We start from the raw sequence: 24954 nt of genomic DNA, 5'->3' as shown, positions 1-24954 counted from the left end.
AAAATAATTACTTGTTTTTCATAAAGGCTTGAATCTGACTACTGAAAACAGAAGAAAACAACTGTTTTAAGAACAGCTAAGAATAACACATTACTAATTTAATTATTCATGAATCCTAAGGAGAAAAGAGAAATTTGAGTAACAATATTTTCAAAAGGCAATTTTTTGCTTATTTACTCTTACACACTTTTTGAAATACACATTCATTACGTGTATCTGATGGATATTTTTGAAAAGCAACACAGGCAACTCTCCAATCAGAAGGCCTCGTGATCAGGTTCCCATAGACATAACCACTGGTCCACTGCAGTGTGGCTATCCAAGGAGTTATGAGCCTGGTGCTCTCTTCTCTACTCATTACAGCTATTATTAATGGAATGTAAATACTGAGTAAATTCAGACAAACATTTCATTACAGCATTAAAGACATCAGAAGAGCACACATTATACGCAGGTAAGTTAGACACCCATAATGTCATCCAATTAGCTAGCTCAGGATAAAAATATGCCCTAATTTCTTTGTGACTCCCACTGTTCTACTTTTCCTAGGAGTTGATAATTTCCTCTTTCACTTTCCATTCCTGTGAAATCATTCTACTTCTCCTCTTAGGTCACATAATAGCCTTCAATCTCATATATTTCCTATTAACTCTGTGTTCAAAGCCCACAAATCCATCCTCAGGTCAAAATTGCTTTCCTAACTTTCACTGAGTGTTGACTTCCATGAAGATCACTGGGTTCTCCTAATAAGAATCCCCAACTAGACGGTCCTCTGATTTCAGACACGTAGCACATTTCTCAGATTCCCTAAGGCCAAGCTTACTCTCATCTTTCGGTGTCCTACCTAGATACCCACCCCGGCTACCTCTCAACTTCTTCCCTCCCTTCCTTCCTAGAACTTGCAGGACTTGGATAAATTTCCAAATTTCCTGACTTCTGCTTCGAAAGTCATTTTAAGTGAAATATTATTCAAACCAATATACAAGACTTTCAATGTGCAGGCATACCTCAGAGATAATGTGGGTTCAGTTCCAGACCACCACAGTAAAGCAAATATTGTATACAAAGCGAGTCTAATGAATTTTTTGGTTTCCCAGTGCATAAAGAAGTTATAATACACTAACTATACTGTGGTGTACTAAGTGTGCAGCAGCACTGTTTTTTTAAAAAATGTAAAAATATTGTACAAATTTAAAAACACTTTGTTAAAAATGCCCAACATCTTCTGAGCTTTGACAAGTCTTAAATCTTTTCACTGGCAGGTCTTGCCTCAATATTGATGGCTGCTAACTGATCAGGATGATAGTTGCTGAAGGTTAGTGTGTCAATTACTTGAAATAAAACGTTTGCATTGACTATTCTTTCTTTCACAAAAGACTTTTCTTTAAGCATGTGATGCTTAAAAGGATTCGAATCACAGTAGAACATCTTTTTTTTTAAGATTTTATTTATTTTACTTATTTGAGAGTGCATATGCTCACATGTACAAGTGAGGGGAGGGGCAGAGGAAGAGGGAGACAGAAAATCTCAAGCAGGCTCCTTGCTCAGCAGAGGGGTGGGGGGACCCAATCTTGTGACCTGAGATCGTGACCTGAGTTGAAATCAAGAGTTGGATGCTTAAAAAAAAAAAAAAAAAAAAGAGTTGGATGCTTAACCAACTGAGCGATGGAGGCATCGCACAATAGAACTTCTATCACAACTGGAGCCAATCCAAGATCTCAAACCCTGCCAATGCTTTATCAACTAAGTTTATATAAGATTCTATATCCTTTGTTGTCATTTCAACAATCTTCACAACATCTTCAACAGTAGATTCCATCTCAAGAAACTACTTTCTTTGTTCATGCATAAGAAGCAAATCCTCACCTACTAAAGTTTGATCATGAGATTGGAGCGATTTGGCCACATCTTCAGGCTACACTTCTAATTCTAGTTCTCTTGCTATTTCTACTACATCTGTAGTTACTTCCTCTACTGAAGTCTTGAACCTCTCAAAGTTATCTTTGAGGGTTGGAATTAACTTCTTCCAAACTCCTGTTCCTGTTGATATTTTGACCTCTTCCCATGAATCACAAATGTTCTTACTGGCATCTAGAATGATGAATCCTTTCCAGAAGGTTTCCAATTTACTTTGCCCAAATCCATCAGAGGAATCACTATATATGGCAGCTACAGCCTTACGAAATGTATTTAAATAATATGACTTGAAAGTCAAAATCACTCCTTGATCATGGGCTGCAGAATGGAGGCATGAGCACAACATTCACCTCGGTGTACATCTCCATCAGGGCTCTGGGTGACCAGATGCACCGTCAATGAGCAGTAGTACTATTTTAAAAAATGGAATCTTTTTGCCTGAGCAGTAGGTCTCAACAGTGGGCTTAAAACATTTGGTAAACCATATTGTAAACATGTGCTATCATCAGGCTTTGTTGTTCCTTTTATAAAGCACAGGCGGAGTAGACTTAGCATAATTGTTAAGGGGCCCAGGATTTCTGAAATGGTAAATGAGCACTGGCTTCTACTTAGTCTTCAGGTGCATTAGCCCCAAACAAGATGGTCAGCCTGTCCTTTGAAACTGAAGCCAGCCATTGACTTCTTTCTAACTATGGAAGTCCTAGGTGGTATCTTCTTCCAATATAAAGTTGTTTCATCTATGCTGAAAGTCTGTTGTTTAGCTTAAGCACCTCTGAGTGCTTCTGGACTCAGAGAAGCACTTATTCTCTGAGTTAGATCTTCTGGACAACTTCCAACAGCTCCATTAGCACCTGCTGCTTCACCTCGCAACTTAATGTTACAGAGAGGACATCTCTCCTCATGCACCAAAACTTGCTGGCTTCAAACCTGCTTCTGCAGCTTCCTCAACTCTCTCAGCCTTCATAGGGTCAAAGGGAGTGAGGGGCTTGCTCTGGATTAGGCTTTAGCTTAAGGGAAAGATATGGCTGGTTTGATCTACCCAGAGCACTAAAATGTTCTCCATCTCAGCAATAGCAACAACAGTTACTTTGCTTTCTTATCTCATCTGTTCACTGGAGTAACACTTCTAATTTCCATCAAAAACTCTTCCTTTGCATTCACCACTTGGCTCACTATTTGGCACAAGAAGCCTAGCGTTCAGCCTATCTCAGCTTTTGGCATGCCTTCCTCACTAAGTGTAATCATTTCTAGCTTTCGATTTAAAGTGAGAGGCGTGTGACTCTTCCTTTCACTTGAACACTTAGAGGCCACTGTAGGATTACTGATTAGCCTAATTTCAATATTGTGTCTCAGGGAAAGGGGAGGCTCAAAGAGCAGGAGAGAGATGGGAGAAGAGCCAGTTGGCAGAGCACTCAGAACACACTTATCAATTAAGTCCGCAGTCTAATGTGAACACAGTTTGTGGCACTCCAAAATAATGACAACAGTAACATCAAAGATCACTGATCAGAAATCACCATTAAAAAAAAATGTAACAATAAAAAAGTTTGAAATATTGCAAGAATTACCAAATGTGACACAGAGACACAAAGTCAAGCAAATGCTATTGGGAAAAATGTGCCAATAGACTTGCTCTATATAGGGTTGCCACAAATGTTCAATTTGTGAAAAATGTTATCTATGAAGTGCAATAAAAGGAAGCACAATAAAATGAGGTATGCCTGAATAAAGAAATTCTATTCTGTAATGTTGTAATTTTGTAACAATATTCACATACTTAAGATACTATATGTCATATACTTTTAACCACATATTGGACAATTTAGACCCTCCCCTTAGCCATTGGGGGTTAACAAGTTTGGGTAGGAAAGCCAATTTTCACTGCCACAAATTATTTTGAAGAGCTAGCTGCTATTTCCCTCTTAAAAGATCAACATCAGGGGGCATCTGGGTGGCTCAGTTAATAGAACATCGGACTCCTGATTTTGGCTCAGGTCATGATCTCAGGATCCTGGGATCCAGCCCCACGTCAGGCTCCACACTCAACAGGGAGTCAGCTTATGGATTTCTCTCCCTCTCCCTCCATCCCTCCACGCCCCTGCCCCCACTCATGCATGTGTTTTCTCTCTAAAATAAATAAACAAATCTTAAAATAGAATAAGAAGGAGGAGGAGGAAGAGGAGAGGGGAAAGAGAAGGAGGAGAAACAGGAGAAGAAGGAGAAAGAAGAAGAAGGAGAAGGAGAAGAAGAAGAAAAAGAAAAAGAAGACCAGTATCAGTTTTCACCATAGATGAGACCATTTCATAATCACTGCAGGGAAGATGCTTACCACAAAGTTCTTGTGCCTAAAAAATATGGCTGTGACACAAGAACGCTAAAATATTTCAAAGAATTTTGTCAATGATTAACTTTTAGAGTAGACACCCCAGAATTATTGTCACTTGGAAGGAACACTAGTGTCTCCTTTATTTATTTTTCAAATATGCCTCTAGAAAGTGAGAGCTTAATATCAGACCTTAATGGTATTGATAAATTTTTTAATGAATTTGTCTCCAATACAATTAAAAAACTTCCAATGTAGGTTGACTTTGTATTCAGAAGGCAGTAAAACTGATGAACAAAAAACACTAATCAGAGAGATGGGAAATATGGAAAATGAAAGATAATTATAAATAAGGCTAGTAAGTCAACTTAAAATTTGTTTCAACTGATTTTAAATGTTGATAAAGTCCCTCAAGGCATCATTTTATTCTCCTTATACAAGGGTTCACTGTGGGAGTCACACAGCAATTAGATCTGTAAGAATCTCAGAATTTATTATTTTCAATGTATGATATCATGCAAAAGTTCTAATTCACTGCAAAGATTTAATATCTTTTGACTTTCAATTTTTCTGCCTTCATATATAAATGCATGCCTATCATTGTGATGGTTTATTCAATGAGAGGAAAAGATGATTTTGAAAAGCTTCAAATTTTCTATCTCAAAAATTAATTATTATTATTTTTTTTTCAATAGCCCAAAGGAATAGCTACATAAAGATTTGGATTTTAATCATAATGTAGGCCAAATCCTTGTTTACAACAGTCTTCCTGAATTCAAGTGTAAGTACACTTCCAAATCTAAACAATATGGGTCCCCTGAGACATGTGAATTCCAGACTAGTCTCCCACCAGTCAAAATTGTTATCTGTAAAACATCAAATTACCACAGCAGCAATAAGAGATCTGGGGACCACTGTTTTCTCACCATTTGCTTATATCAGAAACAAATTACTGAACTGCAATTATAAAGACAAAGGGCCCTAAACGGAGAATTACAATTATAAGATGTAAACATATATATATATTTATGTAAATATATATACTTAAGTATATTAAAAATATATATACGTTATTTATATACATATAGCAGAATCAACCTTTGAAATTATATTATCTCCACTAAGTAGAGTGTCATTTCCTTATTTTTAATCAAAATTGCAAGTCAATTCTAATAAAAGTTAATTAAAGCAAATAGATTATGCCACTTTTTGAAACAATATTCAGAGATAGTTTAGAATCAGTAGAAAGAACACTGAGCTCAAAGTCTTAACCCTGAAATGTAACTAATTGTATAACTTTGAAACAGATCATTAACCTACCTGCCTCACTTGCTTTACCTTCCTACCCACCTTACAAAGAAGTTGAGGGAGCAGACAAAAGAACATGTATGAAAATCCCTCTTAAATTCTTCTTTTATAAATGTTAGTCATGAGTCAAAAAGCTACAAGTTTCATTTACAATAGGAGAAAATTTTTCACTTGGGAAAAGGAAAACAAAATTAAATAAATCCAACTTATGTAGGCTATACAGAAAATACACAAAAAAAGCACCAAATACTACATTAAAAATACAGTATTTTTAAACTAAAATTTCCCATCAGTGTTAGAAAGGAAATAGCTACTAGTACATACTACAATCAGTAAATGTATGTGTATGTGAAGTGTACGTGCAAAAATTAACATGAGATTATTACAGTCATTAAAAAAACAGCTTTATTAAGATCTGCCAACCCTGCCCATGAGCACACTGAAATGTGATAAAAAGATTTATTGGTCTCATTCTAAAAACACTTCCTGAACACCATGTATGGTGTCAAAAGCCTTCTGCTGAGTACTGAGTACACAAAGATTACCAAGAGGAAATATTCCCGCACTACTTGTGGAAGATCTTTATATCAATATGGCATGATTAGCCTTAATATAAAAATAAGGTAACTCAACTGGTTTTGCCAGAGTGATCATATTCTTCTTATTCCATAAGGTAATGCAATTCAAATAGTTACATCATCAATAATTTCTTTGGTGATGTTTATTGGTTTTATTGGGTTTGTTTTATTTGTTCACTGGACAAATATTCATTGAGTCCCAAACAATGATATAGACATATCTCAACAGAAATTTTAACTCCAAGACCAGACAAGGACATAATGTGTAACTAAATTATTCGGTGTTTTCTTTTGATTTCCTTTTCAGTAAGAAAAAAAATAGAATAGAAAAGCAGCAACACAATTTTTCAATATTAATGTCTAGCACACCCAGCAGACTGAAGGACTGGACAAATCGCATTTATTCTCCCTGTCTGCTTCTCATTCATCTGTGTGACTGTCCCATTTCTACACTATAGACTGCACTAATAAAGCACTGAATAAACACGGAATGGATTTCAGAATGAAATAATTAAAACTGTAAGCTCTTAGATTCTGATTGCAGACAGCCCAGGTGCACACAAAGCAGATTTCTGCCAAGAAATACAGTGCAAGCTGTTGACACTCAGCTTCCTTCAATATGAAAACTTCCCCAACAATTCAAGGTCACAACCAATGATCTACTATTTAGAGTTCAAAGTACAGCATTCTTTAGCATATAGTCCAAGTAGTTTCCAGAAGGTTAAATAACATTAAGTACAATAACTGAAAAAGGAGGGAGGAATAAAACATCTGTATGCGGCCATCTTCATCTAGAGTTCTTGTAAAATGAATAAGCAGAAATCTAACATACACAAGTATAGAGAAAGCAGAATGAACCAAAATGCTGGACTGGTTTTAAAATAAACTATTCTAAAACTGTTTAAACAGCCAGAAGTTACAATAGAGCCCATATGGGCTTAGTGCACTACACAAAGGTTAATAGAAAATGGAGTTCTCTAAGAATCTCATGCTGAAACAGCTCAAAATCAAAGTGATTTTTTTTTTCAGTCAAGCTGACTTAAGGAGAATAAGACACCAAGTTTGGATATAAGAGGTCTTATTTCAAATGCTAGAAGAACCCATATGAGCAAGGTGGTTTAAGATTCATTACTTTAGGACAAAACATTTGACCCTTCTAGCAGTTAGTTTCCTCAAATGTAAAATGAGAGGGGTAAATAGTTCACTGGTCTTCAAATTTTATTTTCAGGAGTACCAGATTGCTTCAGGGTTAGGTGGAAGCCAAGCCAGCTCTGAACCTCACTTAAATGAGAGCAGATGAAGTCTTAACTATTTTCTGTTTTGGAGTTCTGTGTAGAATTTCATTTGGAAAAAGGAGGAGGGGGATCCGCTGCTGAAAAAAAAACTACTCAGAAAACAACAAAAATAAATAACCTCAGATCACATTCACTCAAAATCATGATTGCAATATATACTTTTATCAAAAACAGAAACTATCCCACTTCTGCCATAATGGAATAAATAGAAATGATCATGCCCTCCTATCATAAACAACTAGAAAACTGGAAAAAGATATTTTTTCAGACACTGAGACAATAGCCAGCGCAGGACTATGATCCATGAGTGAAGAAAAACAGACAAAAGATAAAACTCTTCTTCCAGGAGGCACTTTCCATAACAGAGAGCAGGGAAGCTTCCTGAAAGCAATCATAGCCATCTCACTGAGCAGAGGAGATAGAAATCAGATTTGGGAGAGACAAAAGACGCTGGAGTTTGTAAAGCAGAATATACCAGATTGTCGGGAGCTTGGCAGAGAAAAACCTCCAGAAATCTGCACAGAGGTCCTCTGAGTTTGTGGCTGCAATTTAAGGTCTTCCTATGTAGGGAGAAAACTCCAAGAGGTCAGGCTTAAGACTGGGGAGCTGTAATGGAAGTAAGTCCCAGTGGTCTCCCTAGACTGGGAGACCTTCGAGGCCTGATGGACAATCAGCAGAAAGACTCGCTGAACACCTCACACATGACAAAAGGGATACATCTTAGAAGTAGGGCTAAACTAGCTTACATAAAGGTGTCACTAGACCAGAGAAACAAAACTTTTGAAAAAAGCCTCAAAGATACGAGCTAAAAATCACAGCAAACTTAGCTGTCACCGAAACAAATTTCAAAAAAATTAAAGGAACACAATAAAATCTAGACATTTAATAGCATAATAGTCATAATAGCAAACATCCAATCAAAAACTCCAGGCATGACCACCAGTAAAATGATAAAACTGTGATCCGTAAATAGGTGGGAAAAAAGAGAAAATAGAACAGACCCCAAAATGCAAAAGATAATTAGATTAGCAAACAAGGAAGCTTTAAAACAGTTTGTATGGATAAGCTCAAGCATTTATTTAAACAAAAATATGATAAACAGGAAAATGGAAAGCATAAAAATGGAACTTATGGAGATGAAAACAATATCTGAATGAAAAGAACAGTAAATTTTAAAACATGGCAATAGAAACTAACAAAAATGGAAGAGGGGAAAGAAAAGGACTGAAAAAAAAGAGCCTACGCAACCTGTGGAACAGTATTAAACAGTCTGATGTACGTGTAATTATAATCAAGAAGAAAAAAGAGAAAGATTAGAAAAAGCATGTGAGGAAATAATTGCCAATAATTTTCCAGATTTTTATAAAAATTATAAACTCACAAATAGAAGAAGCTCAAGTAGGATATGCACAATGAAAAGCACACCAGAGTACATCAACATCACATGACTGAAAAAGCGATAAATATAAAACCTTAGAGCAGCTGTAAGAGTTCTTGAAATAGTGTACATCGGAGTCTTTTATCAGATACACATATGGCAAACATTTTCTCCTAGTCTCTAGTATTACTATTCATTTTTAAGTAATGCCTTTTGTTGAAATTTTAATTTTTATCATATCCAATTTATCAATTTTTTCTTTTACGCTTAGTGTTTTTTATGTCCTATATAATAAACCATTTCTTAACTTCAGACCAGGAAAATATTCTCCTATGATCTCCTAAGGCCCATCACAAATTAATATTTGTATGTACCATTGGCTAAAGGTCAAGATCCTTTTTTTTCCCAAAAATTTCCAGTTCTTCCAGACAGACTGGAAAACATAATTTATTGTACATTGTGTAGAACACTGAGAAGGGCCATACCTCAATGGTGAAGAATAAGGAGCCATGGACTAACTGCTACTCTGTCCTACCCAACAAATATTTAAAAGAAGATACAAAAAGATCAGACTGTATCCAAATAACCACATCCCAGAAAAAACCCTCAAGAATATTTATAAGAATACAAAAATATCTAGCACCTAATAATGTCTATTAAACAAAGATTATAGAAATGCAAAAGCATGAAAATTTGAACCATAATGCTGAGAAAAGTCAATCAACAGAAAACAATCTAGAACTGACACAAATTTTAGAAATGATAGATAAGGATATGAATTCATCATTATAACTGTACTGAATGGTCAAAAAGTTAAGTACAAATAGGAAATATTTAGGGATAAATCTGCAAAAGATCTGCAAGAATGTACACTGAAAACAACTAAACACTGCTCAGAGAAACTAAAGACCTACATAATTGGAGAACCACACCTTGTTCATGAAAACTCAGTATCATGAAATTTCAATTCCCCCGAAACTGATCCATAGATTCAAATAATTAAAATCAAAATAGAAGTAGTCTCTCTTGTAGAAACTGACAAGCTAGTTCTAAAATTCATGTGGAAGTGTAATGTACCTACCACGGCCAAACAACTTTAGAAAAGATGTTAGAAGTCTAATTCCTTCTGAGACTCTTTTAAGAGTTCTTATAAAGCTACAGTAATCAATACAATGTGGTATGGAATCAACACAAGACAAATCAGTGGTACAGAACAGTATCCAGAAATAAAACTACACACACACACACACACAAACTGACATTTGACAAAGGCAATTCACTAGCAAAAGGGTAGTCTTTTCAACAAAAGGTAGAGAAACAACTGGATATCCATATGAAAAGAAAAGAACTTTAATCCATATCTCACAGCATATACAAGATTAACTTCACAGCATGCAAAAGTAAAACCAAAAACTGTAAAAATCAAAAAAGAAAATATATGAGAATATTTTTGTGACCTTGGGTTAACCAAAGATTCCTTAAATATGATACCAAAAGGTGATTCATAAAAGAAAAAAATGCTTACCTGGACTTCAAAATTAAAAAGCTTCTATTAAGACACTATTAAGAAAATAAAAGGACAAGCCACAGACTAAGAGCAAGTATTGTATGTACCTGATAAAGGATTTGTATCCAGAATATATTTTAAAAGAAAACTTTTAGAACTTAATAAGAATTAGGAAAATACATCATCACATTTGCAAAATGAGATATATGAATGACATGAAAAAAAACCATATTAAAGGGTGCACAACATCATTAGTCATTAGGGAAATTCAAATTAAAACCATAACAACATTCCATTACATATGAGAATAACTAAAATTACGAAGACTGACCACATCAAGTGTTGGTGCAAAAGTAAAAGAAGTGGAATTTTCATACCCTGTTAGTAGAAATGCAAAGTGGTACAAGCATTTTGGAAGGTAGTCTGGCACTTTCCTAAAAAGTTAAACATACATCTACCATATGATCTGATCACAACCCATGCCCAGATATTTACCCAAAAGAAAAGTGTATGTTTAAACAAAAACTTGTATACATACATAGGGTTTCATAGCAACCCTATTTGCAATACCTTGAAATGAAAACGATTCCTATGTCCATTATCAGGTGAATGGATAAATGAATTGTAGAGTAACATAAAATAGAATCCTACTCAGCAATTTAAAAAGAAAAATGAAGAAATGATTAGTGCACAACATGGATAAGTATGCTGAACAAAAAGGCATACAAAAAAAGAGTACAAACCATGCAATTCCATTAACATAAAATTCTAGAAAATACAAACTAGTCCAAAATGGCAGAAAGTATCTCAGTATTTGCCTGAAGTAGGAGGAGGAAGATTACAAAGAGACTCAAAACAAACTTCTGGATGTAATATGTTCATTATGTTCATTGCTGTGATGATCTCATAGGTATATACCTTATGTTCAAACTTACTACATAGGGATACTTTAAACATGTATGCTTATTGGGTGTTGACTATACCTTAGCAAAGCTATTTAAAAAGAAATTATAACCAGTCAGGCTTTGAAAAGCAAAGGAAAAACGAGAAAGACCAAATGGTAAACTACAACTTAGCACATATTTAATGATTTCCACTGTGCAATATCCAAAGTATCACACAATGTTAGTGTTAAGAAGACTTTGGGTCTTATTTGGATCTATCAACTCAATTTACTATTTAGAAAACAGAGGTCCAAAAAGCGAGCGCCATCATCACAAGAGCCCTGATACATTTATCTTAACGTTCCCACCACCATAATAAATTGAAAGTTCTATAACTTACTAGCTACAAAAGGTGAAGAGACCATGCTTGACCTCCTAAATCCAGTGCTCTTTATATTACACTGCCTGGCCTCTTAAAATAACTGGTCATTTTAGAATTATGAGGCACATTTTATTACATTTAAAAAGGCTGACTTAAGATACACCCTACTAAAAGAATCTGAACTATAATTTTTAATATTTTGATTAATCAAATGCTTTATGAAGCACATTTTATAACAGATCAAAACACAGACTTTTCCTAATTATGTTTAAAAACTTCATAACTTTATTACAAAGATGAACATTAAATTCCTTTACAGTCAATAAACAAGTTAAAATTTTCAGCTAATGGGAGCAACCTGACCTACATTTTTCAAATAATGAATTGGTTACATACAAAATAATTTGTATGATGGGAGAAAACATGTGATTTAGTAAATAAGTGTTATGGGTATACTATATCTCTGTTATAGCAAATAATGCTTCTCAAATTTTAGACTCCATCAGAATCACCTGGATGGTTTGTTAAAAGGGTGAGCACTACCTTAAAAGCATATTTACAGTAAACCATCCTAAGGAAACTGGGAATGAAAAAAAATGTGTGTGTTCCAATGAAAAAAAATGGACTTTGTGGTGCACACCCTGCCTTGCACACCCTGCCTTGAGCTATTATACAACTCCAAGTAAGTTGCAGACAACTGATTGTCATAGGTAACTTAGAGCAATGTAAATTATTTTTGTCTACAGACATTCTGTCCAGTGGCTGACTTTTCCAAACAGAAAAGGCCAATTTCCTGTCCATCTGTAAATTCATTTCAATATTCCCTTACATCAAAGAAATCTTAATTTCTTCGATTTCACCTTTAAATTGGTTATGACATCTGCCTGGTTCCCTCTTAATTATTATTTAAATAATGTTTTAGTAAGTGTTCAAGATGTATAAAATTCATGGTTGTACATCCTATGAAAGTGATGATTTGACCTTTTTTTTGAAACTTTAGTAATGAGTTGTATAGTCCATATGCTAATCCAGTGGTCTTTTTCAGAGTGGTACCCGGATCAGCAGCAGGCAGCATCACCTGAAAAATTGCCAGAAATGTGCATTCTAGACCACATTTACACCTACTAAATGAGAAAATCTGGGAATAAGGCCCAGCAATCTTTTCTAACAAGTATTCTAATGATTCCGAAGTGAGCTAAAATTTGAAAACTCTGGACTAAAAGATTCCTAAAACTGAGATAAACCGTTGTTTGGGGGTTAATTATATTTACCTTAATTCTTTTCCCTTGTAAAGTCAAAGGGATCACCATGTATAATCATTAGTTTTATAAAGAAGTAAATAACCTAAAAGATGTAATGCAAATTTGAAAGTACTGAACAGCTAAGCACTGAAAATATCTGGCTAAATCAGGAGTTATGCAACATGAGAAATGCAGGTTAATACACCACCACCACCACCACCACCACCACCACCACCACCACCCAAGGAGGTGGAGGTGGAGAGACAGAATGTCAATCAATCCAAGGTGTTAGGATAAGGAAAAGTACATGGTTTTGAGTTATATCTATTCTACTTTACACCTAAAAAATGGTTTCCTCTCAACATATATTTTGATTCACAATTTCTTATTTTCATTTTTTAAAGTCTTTTTTCAAAAAGCAGTTTTAGGTTTACAACAAATGAGAGGATGGTGTTGAGATTACCATAGATCCCTTGCCCTCATAAATGCATGGCTTCCCCCATTATCAACATCATTCATCACAGTCATAATTTGTTACCAAGAATGAACCTACACTGGCACATCATAATCGCCTGAAGTCCATAGTTCACCTTATTTATTCTTGGTGTATGCTCTGTAGATCTGGGCAAACATATAATCTCACAGATCCATTGTATCACAGAGTATTTTCACTGCCCTAAAAATCCTGTGTTCTATCTGTTCACCTTTCTCCTCTCCCCCTCATTTTTTTATAAGATATAAGTTTCTCATTTAACTTTTCAACTGTTTTCAACAAAAGTTAAGAAAATGTAACAAATAATTACCCACATAATTCAGATACTCAAATCCTGCTTTTATATTCAATAGGTATTATTCAGCGTGGTTTTCTAATCTAATCAGATCTGCTGGAAGTTGTTCATCTCTCCAACTCACTAATTACTTAAATACACACCATTTGGAAACATTAAAAAAAAAAACTTACAAAACTGCTGAAGTGGCCTCTTATCCAGCAATTTTTTAGACACTAGGTAAGCTTCTTCTTAAAAAGTTAAATTACAAAATTACAAACATCTAAAATAAATACTGGAATATGAGGAGATATGAAAGCCCTATAATCAAATTATAAAGGGACTTCAAATATTCTTGATTTGTGTTTGTTTGTTTGTTTGTTTGTTTTAAGTGAGCTATTTCCTCCAGAGTTTCAATATACACATTTGGGTTATATCTACACATTCCCAACATCTGCTTCTAACAAAATTTTCTGATGTTTCAGTTGTAATGAAGACCAAATATCAGAAGGTAAGACTTTCCCATCTGGAAACACAGATGACAAATTCCTAGGCTTCTTGCCCATAAGTGTCAAGGGTAATGAACCTCTGACCCAAAAGAAGTATTTACTGTGTTAGCTATTTTTTAAATCCAACGAGCTAAAACTTATACACGAAAGGATGTGTTTTCTCACCTTTAAGCTAAAATGTTAAATAGTTTAGAATGTAAGAGAGCTGTACTTCAAGGGCCAATTAATATTTTATAAGAATAAAGCTAGCACTTTGAGTAACAATACACAGTTATCTAATAAGGAGCAATTGGTAAAAAGGTAGCAAATAGGTCAAAGGGAAAAGTTATTCTAAAAATGTTTTCAAAAGGTAAGGCGTTGTTTGAGAATTTAAAAATGGTTCATACATAAGTAGTATAAATTCTATTGTGTAAACATTCTTATATGACCCATGTTGCTAAGGTAATTTCATACATATCTCTTTTAATGATTATAGAATATAGCATTTAGGAAACATACTTAAAATGTTACACTTTAAGATAAGGATACATACATAAGGGTAAAAAATATGTGTTCACACATATAAATAAGGCTAGTATAAATAATGCTACAAAGAATATTCTCTTTTTGGATTTTTGACATACACTATAAGAAGGAGAACTATATTAGCTCAAAGGATATGAACATGTCTTGATTTTTACTGGAGAAAATATCTCTTCTCCTGCTGTCATACTTAATGTAAAGAGTATTATTTTTTCTATAGTTATGATTTTCTTAATAAGATTTAATTTCAAATTCCTCAACTATTTTAGTAGTTTCACTGAATTTACAATTCTCCTTCTTTGAAACAGTTTTAAATCCTCTTGCTCTGTTGAATAAAATGAGCTATTTAACATAAACTGCAGAGGCACAGCCAAGGCTTAAAAAAATTTTTTTCAAAAGATAAATATTCTTTACTTTGTCAACTACATGGTATTGTCTTCTGGTTGATCTTTTTATCAATTTCTATCCGATTACAGATATTTTCCTTATAACACTAAATCTCACTAGCCTCTCAGTTTGAGGTCACCAAGGAACCAGACTGTTCATGGAGATTATTATAATTCAAGGTTAAAAGGAAGGTGAACCAAGTGATAGCCAGTCAAGAAAACGGCTTCTAAGCCAAAAGCCAATGCTCAAAACTCAAGCCCTACTTGATCATCTTACACTTGGTTGGAAAGTGCCTGACACTTTTAGAGCATTAAAGATTTTATATAAGCCAGTGCAATTTCTAGAAAGACAAATCAGAATTTTCTACAACAGGAAGCATCAATTTTTTTCAAATCAAAGTATAGTTGACCCACAATGTCATATTAGTTTCGGAAGTAGAACACAGTGACTCAACAAATCTATACATTATGCAATGCTCACCATAAGTATAGTTGCCACTTGTCACTTGTCATTATACAATGTTATTACAGTATTACTGACTATATGCCCTATGCTGTACTTTTCATCCCCATGATTTATTTATTTTACAGCTGGAAGCCTGTACCTCTTAACCTCCTTCACCTATTTCAGCCATCCTCCTACCCCCTCCCTTCTAGCAACCACCAGTTTGTATTTGTAAGTTTGTTCTCTTCTTTTGTTTGCATGTGTATTCATTTGTTTTGTTTTTTTAGATTCCACATATAAATGAACCATATAGTATTTGTCTTTCTCTGTCTTATTTCACTTAGCATGGTGCCCTCTAGGTCCACCAGTATTGTCATGAATGGCAAGATGTCCTTCTTTATGGCTTTTTTATTCCTTTCAATAGTCCATTAGGTGTGTGAGTGTGTATATACACCGTATCTTCTTCACCAATTAATCTATTAATGGGCACTTAGGTTGTAGAAGTATCAGCTTTTAAGAAGTATACATTCTATATTAAAGACAGAATTATGAATCTCCCCTCTAAATATCAGTATTTTAATCCATCTGTGGATTAAATTAATGACAGATTTTATTGTAGTAGACCATGAAATCAGGTGAGTGTGCATGAAATATTAGAAGGGAGAGAACACAGACCAGGTCCTTCTAGAACTTGAGCAATGGAACTATAGGCTTAATTAAAAAGAAGGTAACAGGGGATCCCTGGGTGGCACAGCGGTTTAGCGCCTGCTTTGGCCCAGGGCGCGATCCTGGAGACCCGGGATCAAATCCCACATTGGGCTCCCAGTGCATGGAGCCTGCTTCTCCCTCTGCCTGTGTCTCTGCCTCTCTCTCTCTCTCTCTCTCTCTCTCTCTGTGACTATCATAAATAAATAAATTAATTAATTTTAAAAAATTAAAAAAAAGAAGGTAACAGTAGTGGTAAAGCTAGGGCACAAACTTGAAAGAACCTATCTAACATATCCCATATTATTCAACAAAAAAAAAGGCTATAAGTTTCCTCTCTATCCATCAAAATTTGCCCCATTGTATTTTCTAACTACTGACCTCAAGTCAGTTTCCATACCTTTAAAAAATTCTATAGTCCCTCTTCCTTTGAAAACCTGAAAAGGGCTATCCCTTCCCCTCCTCCCATCTGCCAAATCATCTTTAATGTCATTTTTCTCAAAACTTTTTTATATACCTTTAAAGCTAGTAGAATTAAACTGGAAAATATGAAAATTTTATGATTCCATTTCATATACAGAAGGAAAGGAAGGTGGGGAAACATTCTCATCATAAGAAGCTCTCCTTTAAATACCTAGAATTTGCAACAATCTCAATCTTTCTTCATGACTGCTCTGGAAACATGGTTATTAGTGTGAAAATATTAAAAGCAGAAAAAATTTTACATTAGAATATATACACATATGTACATATATGTTATGAACATGTTAACCATGGGACACTACCTAAGATGAGGATATTACGAGCAAGCAATCATCTTCCATGATTCTCTCTCACAGCTCCATGGCAAAGGAAGACGGTTGCTTCCTCATAGTTCTAATCACCTTATTTATGTGTCATGGGAGAAGGAAGATGGTAGCTGGAAGAATAGGTTTGACCCCAGGTATCCGATCCTGTTTGTCAGGTAGGGTACCCTCCTCTCCATATGCCCTCTTAGGCAGGGGGTCTAATGCACAATTTTTTAAAAAAAATTTTCTTAAGGATAATTTTCTTTTGGGCATTTTCTTGCTTTGTATGACAGATAATTTTCTTTTCTGTTTGGTATTTTCAAATAATAGCCTGACACACAGTTGCCACTCAGTAGAGATTAGCTGTAAGAATAAATGACTCTGACATAAACATTTTTTTTTAGATTTATTTATTCATTTTAGAAAGAGAGACAGGGAGAGAGCAAGCAGAGACAGCAGGAAAGGAAGAAAGAGAATCTCAAGCAGGCTCCCTACCGAGCATGGAGCCCAATGCCAGGGTCAATCTCACCACCTTGAGAGGTCACCATCATGACCTGAGCAAAAACCAAGAGTAGTCCACTTAAATGACTTAGACATCCAGGTGCCCTAAGTCATAAACATTTCTTAAATTATCTGATGATGAAGATTACTTTCTTTAGGATCAGTAAACTTCAAGGGAACATTCAATACTTTTACCGCCTTTCTCATAGGAACCAGAAACAAACATTCCATAGTTGCGGGGCACTCTGGAGATCAGCGAAGCCAGGATTATTCTAGTCGCCAGTCATGACTCAGTAATGGGTTATGAAATCAATTTACTTCATGTACAATACATTTTTTCAAAAACTCATTGAAATGAAAATATTCTAATGTACTATATGATGCAAAGATCAAGTATTTCATGAAATTTATATATATCATTTATTATATATTATAAATAATTGTTAACACAAATTTGCACATAAACACCTGCATACTTACATATAACATACATATACACTCACAGAAATGTGTGAGATGGTGTACCAGGTTAGAATACAGAATGAATTTTTTTTTTAAGATTTAATTTATTTATTTACGAGAGACATAGAGAGAGAGAGGCAGAGACACAGGCAGAGGGAGAAGCAGGTTCCCTGCAGGGAGCCAGATGTGAGACCCCATCCCAGGAGCCCAGGGTCACAACCTAAGCCAAAGGCAGATACTTAACCACTGAACCACCCAGGTACCTCTGCAGAATGAATTCTTACTACGAGTTAGGATTTTGTGGTCAAATTTTTTGAAAAACATTCATCTAAACAATTACACCAGTGGTTCTTCATAAGTATTAATTTTCAGATCTAATACTTCAGCATTCACAGGTATGTACTAAAAGGTATTCCAAAACCAAAAAGTAATAATTTTTACATTTCAACCAGTATGAATTATACACACCTACCATTGTCTTCCTGTTATTAGACCATTGAGAGTTATGCCTACATAACATCAAGCTAGAATGTGGCTTCCACTATATTAAATTAACTGGCTATCAGGATATGGAAGATCTGGCTGCACAGTTAGCATTTCCAACAAAAACTGAGTAATGACCCTAACTCCTCCATCCTGGACACCAAAGAATCTCATATCTTATCTCCTCTGTGGACACCTAAGAGGTAATAACTATTCATGGTCCAATGAGTATTTGGAAATCTTCCACGAGGTGACCTTAATAATAACAGATTACAAGTAACTACAAGTCAACAGAAAACAGCTTTCTTAAAAAAAAAAATTAAGACTACGTTATCTTTAAATAACCTAAAATTACTGTCAACCCTTTGCATCCATTTGCTGAATAGCATTTAACATCAGTGCTTATAATCTTCTGTAAAAATACAAGGGTGATACACTCAAAACACACATCCCATAGAGAGGCCTCCAACAGAATTCATATGAGGTGGCACTGATTTGTGGCCATGGCACCCTACAAAGACTTGCAAATGGAGAAGGACAGACTATGCCTGGCCATTATTAAATGGGAATTAAGGAAATTTATGGCCAAAAATTTTAAAAATTTGATGTGGAATTACAAATGTATGACAGATTTGACTTAGGAAATAGTAGGAGTTAGTTCAAACAAGCCAGCTCTAATAGTAAAAGAATCATTTTTTCCTGCAGAATTTGCCAGAACACTCCATAAACAATGTAAGTTCAAATTCTGTTATTAAAACTTTTGATGCTTTAGAGGAAGCCCTACTCTGAACATCTAAACTAAATGAATACAGAAAAATTAATTAGTCTAGAATTTCTAGAAATTCTAGAATTCAACTGGAAAGTTGAAACAGTACTCAGAATACTTATTCCGGGTCATGATTTCACTCTAAATATGTTTATTTCAGAGAAAAGGACTCAGCAAAAATTCACTGAATGAAAATGAGTGCAGCCCCATAAAAAAGACCATGACAGAAAAAAATAATGAGGAATAAAGTGCCAATGTAGAATTTTTAAGCAACTTCTGAGAAAAGGAGTAAATGTATGGAAAAATACTATTTGTAAATACCTAAAATTATCTATCAAGCCATAAGAAATTTACTGAAAATAGAACCAGTAACATTTATTCATTCTTTCAAGCATTTGTTCTTTCAACAGCCAGTTACGTGCCATACAAAAATCTTGTCTATTTTATAATGTAATTTGATTTAAAACATACTGGCTGGGGGGGGGGGCGGGAAAAAATAAAAAAAAAATAAAACATACTGGCTCTATAGCCATCGTTTGGCTTTCTGGTACAATTCAATCTCAGGTAAACTAGAGCAACTTTACTTTCCTAGCAAAATGTTCTGTAAGAAACCATTTTATTGGCCAAGATTAAGGCTGCAACTCAGAAGTCTAGGTGACCTTGGCCAGACACCCACTCTTTCCTACCCCTCCACATTCATTGGCTTTGCATTACAATCTACTTGGAAGACTGTCAGGGTAAATACATCTTGTCCTTTATTCCACTCCACATCACTCACCCTTACAAGAACCCCAAGGAACCCAAGTTGTTCTTCACCACCTGGTCTCTCATCCCCATAATGCACTCTCTATTCTCTGATTTTGTCCCATCCTCCATCCTTCCTCAGCTCCTGAAATGCTGCCACTGTGCCCTTTGGAATTCACTGTTGGCTGTCTGCATACCTGGCTTTCATTTCTCTCCTTTAAATTCTGTCCTAAACCCACCCCACTCAGGCTTCTGTCTCTACCTTACATGAAAAGGACTTGTCAGAAGTCCACCAATGTCCTCAGTGATGCTCAAATGGTCAGTTCTCATATTAGTTGAACTATATACAACATTTAACAGAATTCATCATTCCCTTATCCTTGAAACATTTTTTAACTTGGCAACAACCATCTTGGTCCTACTTGAAGTTCACTGGCTGTTCCTCTTTGTCTTCTGTGCTGATTTCGTATCTGCTCAATCCCTCAATTTGGAGTCTTTCCAACTCCAAAACTCTGGACCTCTTTTTTGTACATCCACTCTTTAGTGATAACTGCCAAATTTCTATCTTCAACCCACACTTCTCCCCTGAACTGTCTACTGAATTTCTCAATTTAAATGCTTAACAGGTTAAGCAATTCAATGCTTACCTCAAATTTAATATATATACCATATTCTTGATTCACACCAGTACTTCCAAGCCCCCATCTCCTGCTGTCTTCCTCAAAGTAAGGAAAGGCAATACATATTTCGGGTTGCTTAAGCCAAAATCTCTGCTGAAGATACCCTTGATTCTCCTACACCACAATCAATCTGTTACTCAAGTGGGATTCACCTTCACAATATGTCCAGACACACTATATATTTACTTACTAGTTATTGTTTTCTCTCTGTACTCCCAGCAAGAACATAAGATACGTATGGGAAGGAACCGTATCTGTTTGGTCAGTGCAATATCCTCAGTACTTAGACAAGAACTTGACACACTCAATAAATATATGTGTAAAGAATAATTAAATGAATAAGAGGTTCCAGATCCCCAATTCCAGTCAAAACAACAGCAATCCTATCAAAATAAATCATTCCTTAAGGCTGAACACAAAAGAGCTTTAATCACTGTTTCATAGAACCCCTTTCATTGAATGAATATATATATTCACCAATTATGACCAGTCAAAACAAAATATGGATTAAGAATAAAACATGTTAATCATAATAGAAATAATTTATTATGCATGGCTCACCAAAGTTCAAATCATTAAAACCCAATATAATTAACAATACTATAATAATATTCCACATAACTTTAAGTCATTAATAATTTAGTAGGTATTTCAGCTTTTTTGCCCCGGACAACACCAACCATCACCATCCTTGCCAGATAACAGACAATTTCCCCAAACAAGATTTCCATCATACTTAAGACTGAAAGTGACTGAACCTATTAATTAATTCTGGTTACAAAATAAAGAAAGACTAGATACTTCATCGCCAAATCTTGTTACACGAAACCCCTGATTTACGAACATGCACTTAACCACATTTGGGGAGAGAAGACTTGAGAAAGGAAAGAAAGTAGATAAAGAGAAAAGTGAGAAATTGAAAACATCTTTCTGAAACAGTAATCAACAAGGGAACGAATAATCTACAAATGCATCTTTATAATGGAGAGGATAGCTATCTACAAGTGTACACTTAATAAATTACTGGTTCCCAACTTAACGAGTGACATCTTCTGAGAAGACTCTTAACCCAGCTAAGCAAAGATAACCTATTTCTTTCAAATTGATTTGGGGTGTATTTTCCCACAGAAGCAAAAACAAACAAACAAACAACAACAGCAACAACAACAAAAAAAAACCCACATATATTACCTCAAAATAAAACTGAACTGTACAGTTAAAACTTAAGGTACATCTGGGGTTAAAAAGATTTGTGAGCTGGCCTGGGAACACAGCCAATACTTTTTATACTGTTTCAGTAAGAGGGAAAAAAAATTTGTTCTGAGTTCCAAACAGCTGCCTTACACATAAACTTTTGAAACACAATTGGCTCACATGCTGGAAACTATCTGCATATAGGTTAGGTTTCATGGGATTCAATTTGGCCCATGGCATATTTCTGAGTATGTTTAAGAGTAAGTCACTTCGTATTAGGCCTCTTCTGCTCAGATATTGCCATTTCAAAGACCCCCAGCTTGTCCAGAGGTGAATTAGCTTGCTTAACATTTTATAAAATCTATAGCAAAGCCAAAAGAAGGGCTTCAAGCTACCAGGCTACTTTTTTTCTTCTATGAATGGACTAAACTAAATTTCCTTTATCTCATAGGTTCATATCAACTTAGGGATGGAAGTACAATTTCACTACTTAATTGATTTACAGACCAGAGCAATTTATATACCCCAGACACTTTTAAAAAGTGCAACACAGTATTTGTTTTCCAAATTAAAAGAAGTTAGAATTAATTTTTGAAATGAACTAAAATTATCTGAAAAATTTTCTGAGGGTCTTAAAAAATATGGATCAAGAGCTATTTATAAACGAGGATATCCCAGATACTATTAACAAAACAATACCAATGCCGACACCGAAATAGGTAAGGAGGTAGAAGGCATAGAGCCAAATAAGTCACTAGCATATTGTCACAGATTAGTACTATAATTATTAACAGTACTTTATTTATTTATGAATTACTTTAATGTGTCTCAACTGAATAGCTAAAACAGCTGTCTACAGTGGTTAAAAACGTTAGCTATGTCAAGACCAGCATGATTCTGCCAAAGACATTTCTGTATATTCCCCAGGAATTAAGAAAATGAAACAAGAAATGTCAGTGTCCTTTTAGAGGAAAAAGGAGAATGAAGCTATGCTAAAATGACTTAACTAAGGAGATCCATCAGTGCCCTGGTGTATCCAAGGTAAATTAATCAGAAGAAAAGGTCATTATTTTCTCCAACTCTTCCCTCTGGATACACCATCCACTCTCACAGCCAGACAACACACTCTGTCCAAAGCAAGGACCTATTTTTACAGGACAGCTCTTTCCACTTGGATGTCCTGCCATCAAACTCACTGTAGCATATAAATACCACACTCAATTTGTCCAAAACCAAATTCACCATCTGCCACACAGAATTACTCCCCTAATTTCCGTTTCTTTAGTCTAAGATTATCCAGGTATCTCTAATTGGAAACTTTTGTGTACCATTTACATCACAATTACCTAGAGTACCTATAAAAAATGCAGATTTCTGCCCTCCACCCATCCTTCTAAAATCAGAACCTCAAAAGGTGTTATCTGGAAATGTTTAGCAAGCTCCTCAACTGATTCTTATGCACATTCAAGTTTGAGAACCTCTAGAGTAGATTCATCCTTAACTCATTCAGTTCATCTAGTATCACACCCTTCCTCTTGCAAATCCTATTGCTGCCAGACTTTAAGAACCTAAAACCTAAATGTGTCAACAATTGCTCAAATTGAAATTTCTCAAACACCATTTCTGTTTTCCCTGCTCTATAAGTTGTCTTGACGTACGCAACACAATTAAAACTCGTCTTCCTAATTTTTGAGACCTCCTATAGTCTGGTTGATCCCAACCTCTCTCTCTTATCCCCCATGAGCCCTCTACTCCAATCACAAATCCAGACTCAAAATGCGAATTCCTACTTCAATGACTGTACTTATCTTAGTCTGACATACTCCACCACTGATAACTGAACTCCCCAATATCCACTCCTCTCTTTGTATTTGTCAAGGCAAAGCTTAAGTCCCAAACCCCTTCATGACTCTCAACACAACACATTGCAATTGCTTTCAGATGTCCTCCTAGGCTTCCATTTGCTCTCAACAATCTTCCTAAAGCATTTTTTTAAAATCCCTCCCTTACTCAACAATAGGCAATAGTGGTCTTTATTATCCCTTCCATTGTGTCCAAATCTGAGGGCTAGCATAAAGGACTCATCAACTACACTAAATCAATTAACTCCAGCACTCCCCAAAACATGATTTTATTCAAGTAACACTTCTTCTCAGAAAGATCTCCTCTCATTCTACCAATCTAAACTTCTATATTTCTTTCAATACACAATATAAGACTCAACATCATTAGATTAAATCAACAGTCTGGCCCTTTTAAATACAGGCATTGATAATCTAAGGCAGAAAATATCTTAGCAGACAGCAATAACAAAAATACATAAACACATACATTATTTTTATGATGCAGTAGATATATTTTTACTCTATTTTGTGGTGGTTCCTTGTTTTCACAGCATTTAAGTAAAGCAACAAACATCTCCTAAAACAAAAAAGTGAAGGAACTGAACTCTCAGCATTGTTCTAAATAACTGAAACATTAAGGAAATGTAGTAATTTCTACTCTTCTTTTTTAATTATTCTGTTCAGGAAGTAGTTATTTTTTCACCATTAAAAATCTATTTACTTCATTGGTCTTTATAAACTACAATGGATTGGAAAGAGCATGGAACTTGGAATCAAAGTGTGTATTATATTCAGAATGGAGCAACTTTTTGGCAAGTCTCTCTAAGATTCAGTCTTTCTGTTGGTAACACTGCAGCCATCTGACCTCATGATATGGTGACCTACAACATTTAGATCATCAAAAGCCTAAAGTATTTCAAGTGCTCTCAATCTATCTTCAGATTAATCTTCCTCAGGGCCAAGCCAGTACACACCTACTGCAATCTATTTAACTGGCCATTCATTTTCTTCCTGCGCAGCAAGACCAGTTCCTGAGGAAAAACCAAATCCAGGAAACACAGCTGGAACAAGTTAGTATCCCAGGCCACTCTGCTAATGCTAGAAAAATCATAGATCTATTATTCATGGGATAATGCCCAGCTACTTGTGACAAATTGAAGGTTGAGAAAATATTTGCACAAAGAGCCATCATGCTAGCTGAGTAGGGCCAAGGTAGAGGTCATTGCCAGAGAATGAGCAGCCTGTCACATTTGTAGGGAAAAAAAAATATATATCTTAACAGCAGAAGTTGTTGCTTCATCTATAAAAGGTTGTTTCCCTTCTCTTTGTTCTATGTTTGATTTGC

General features: G+C 35.2%; 1 protein-coding gene across 6 annotated transcripts in view; it reads right to left on the bottom strand.

Annotated features, from left to right (window-relative positions):
- The window catches only part of PPP1R9A (protein phosphatase 1 regulatory subunit 9A), a 314579-nt gene that overhangs the window by 231061 nt on the left and 58564 nt on the right, over nucleotides 1–24954 (bottom strand). The gene's annotated exons all lie outside the window — the stretch shown is intronic.

Source organism: Nyctereutes procyonoides, unplaced genomic scaffold (genome assembly GCF_905146905.1).
Source record: "Nyctereutes procyonoides isolate TBG_1078 unplaced genomic scaffold, NYPRO_anot_genome, whole genome shotgun sequence".
In the NCBI taxonomy this organism is placed as follows: Eukaryota; Metazoa; Chordata; class Mammalia; order Carnivora; family Canidae; genus Nyctereutes; species Nyctereutes procyonoides.
The sequence above is the reverse complement of the archived record's forward strand: the minus strand, read 5'-3'. Positions and strand labels throughout refer to the sequence as shown.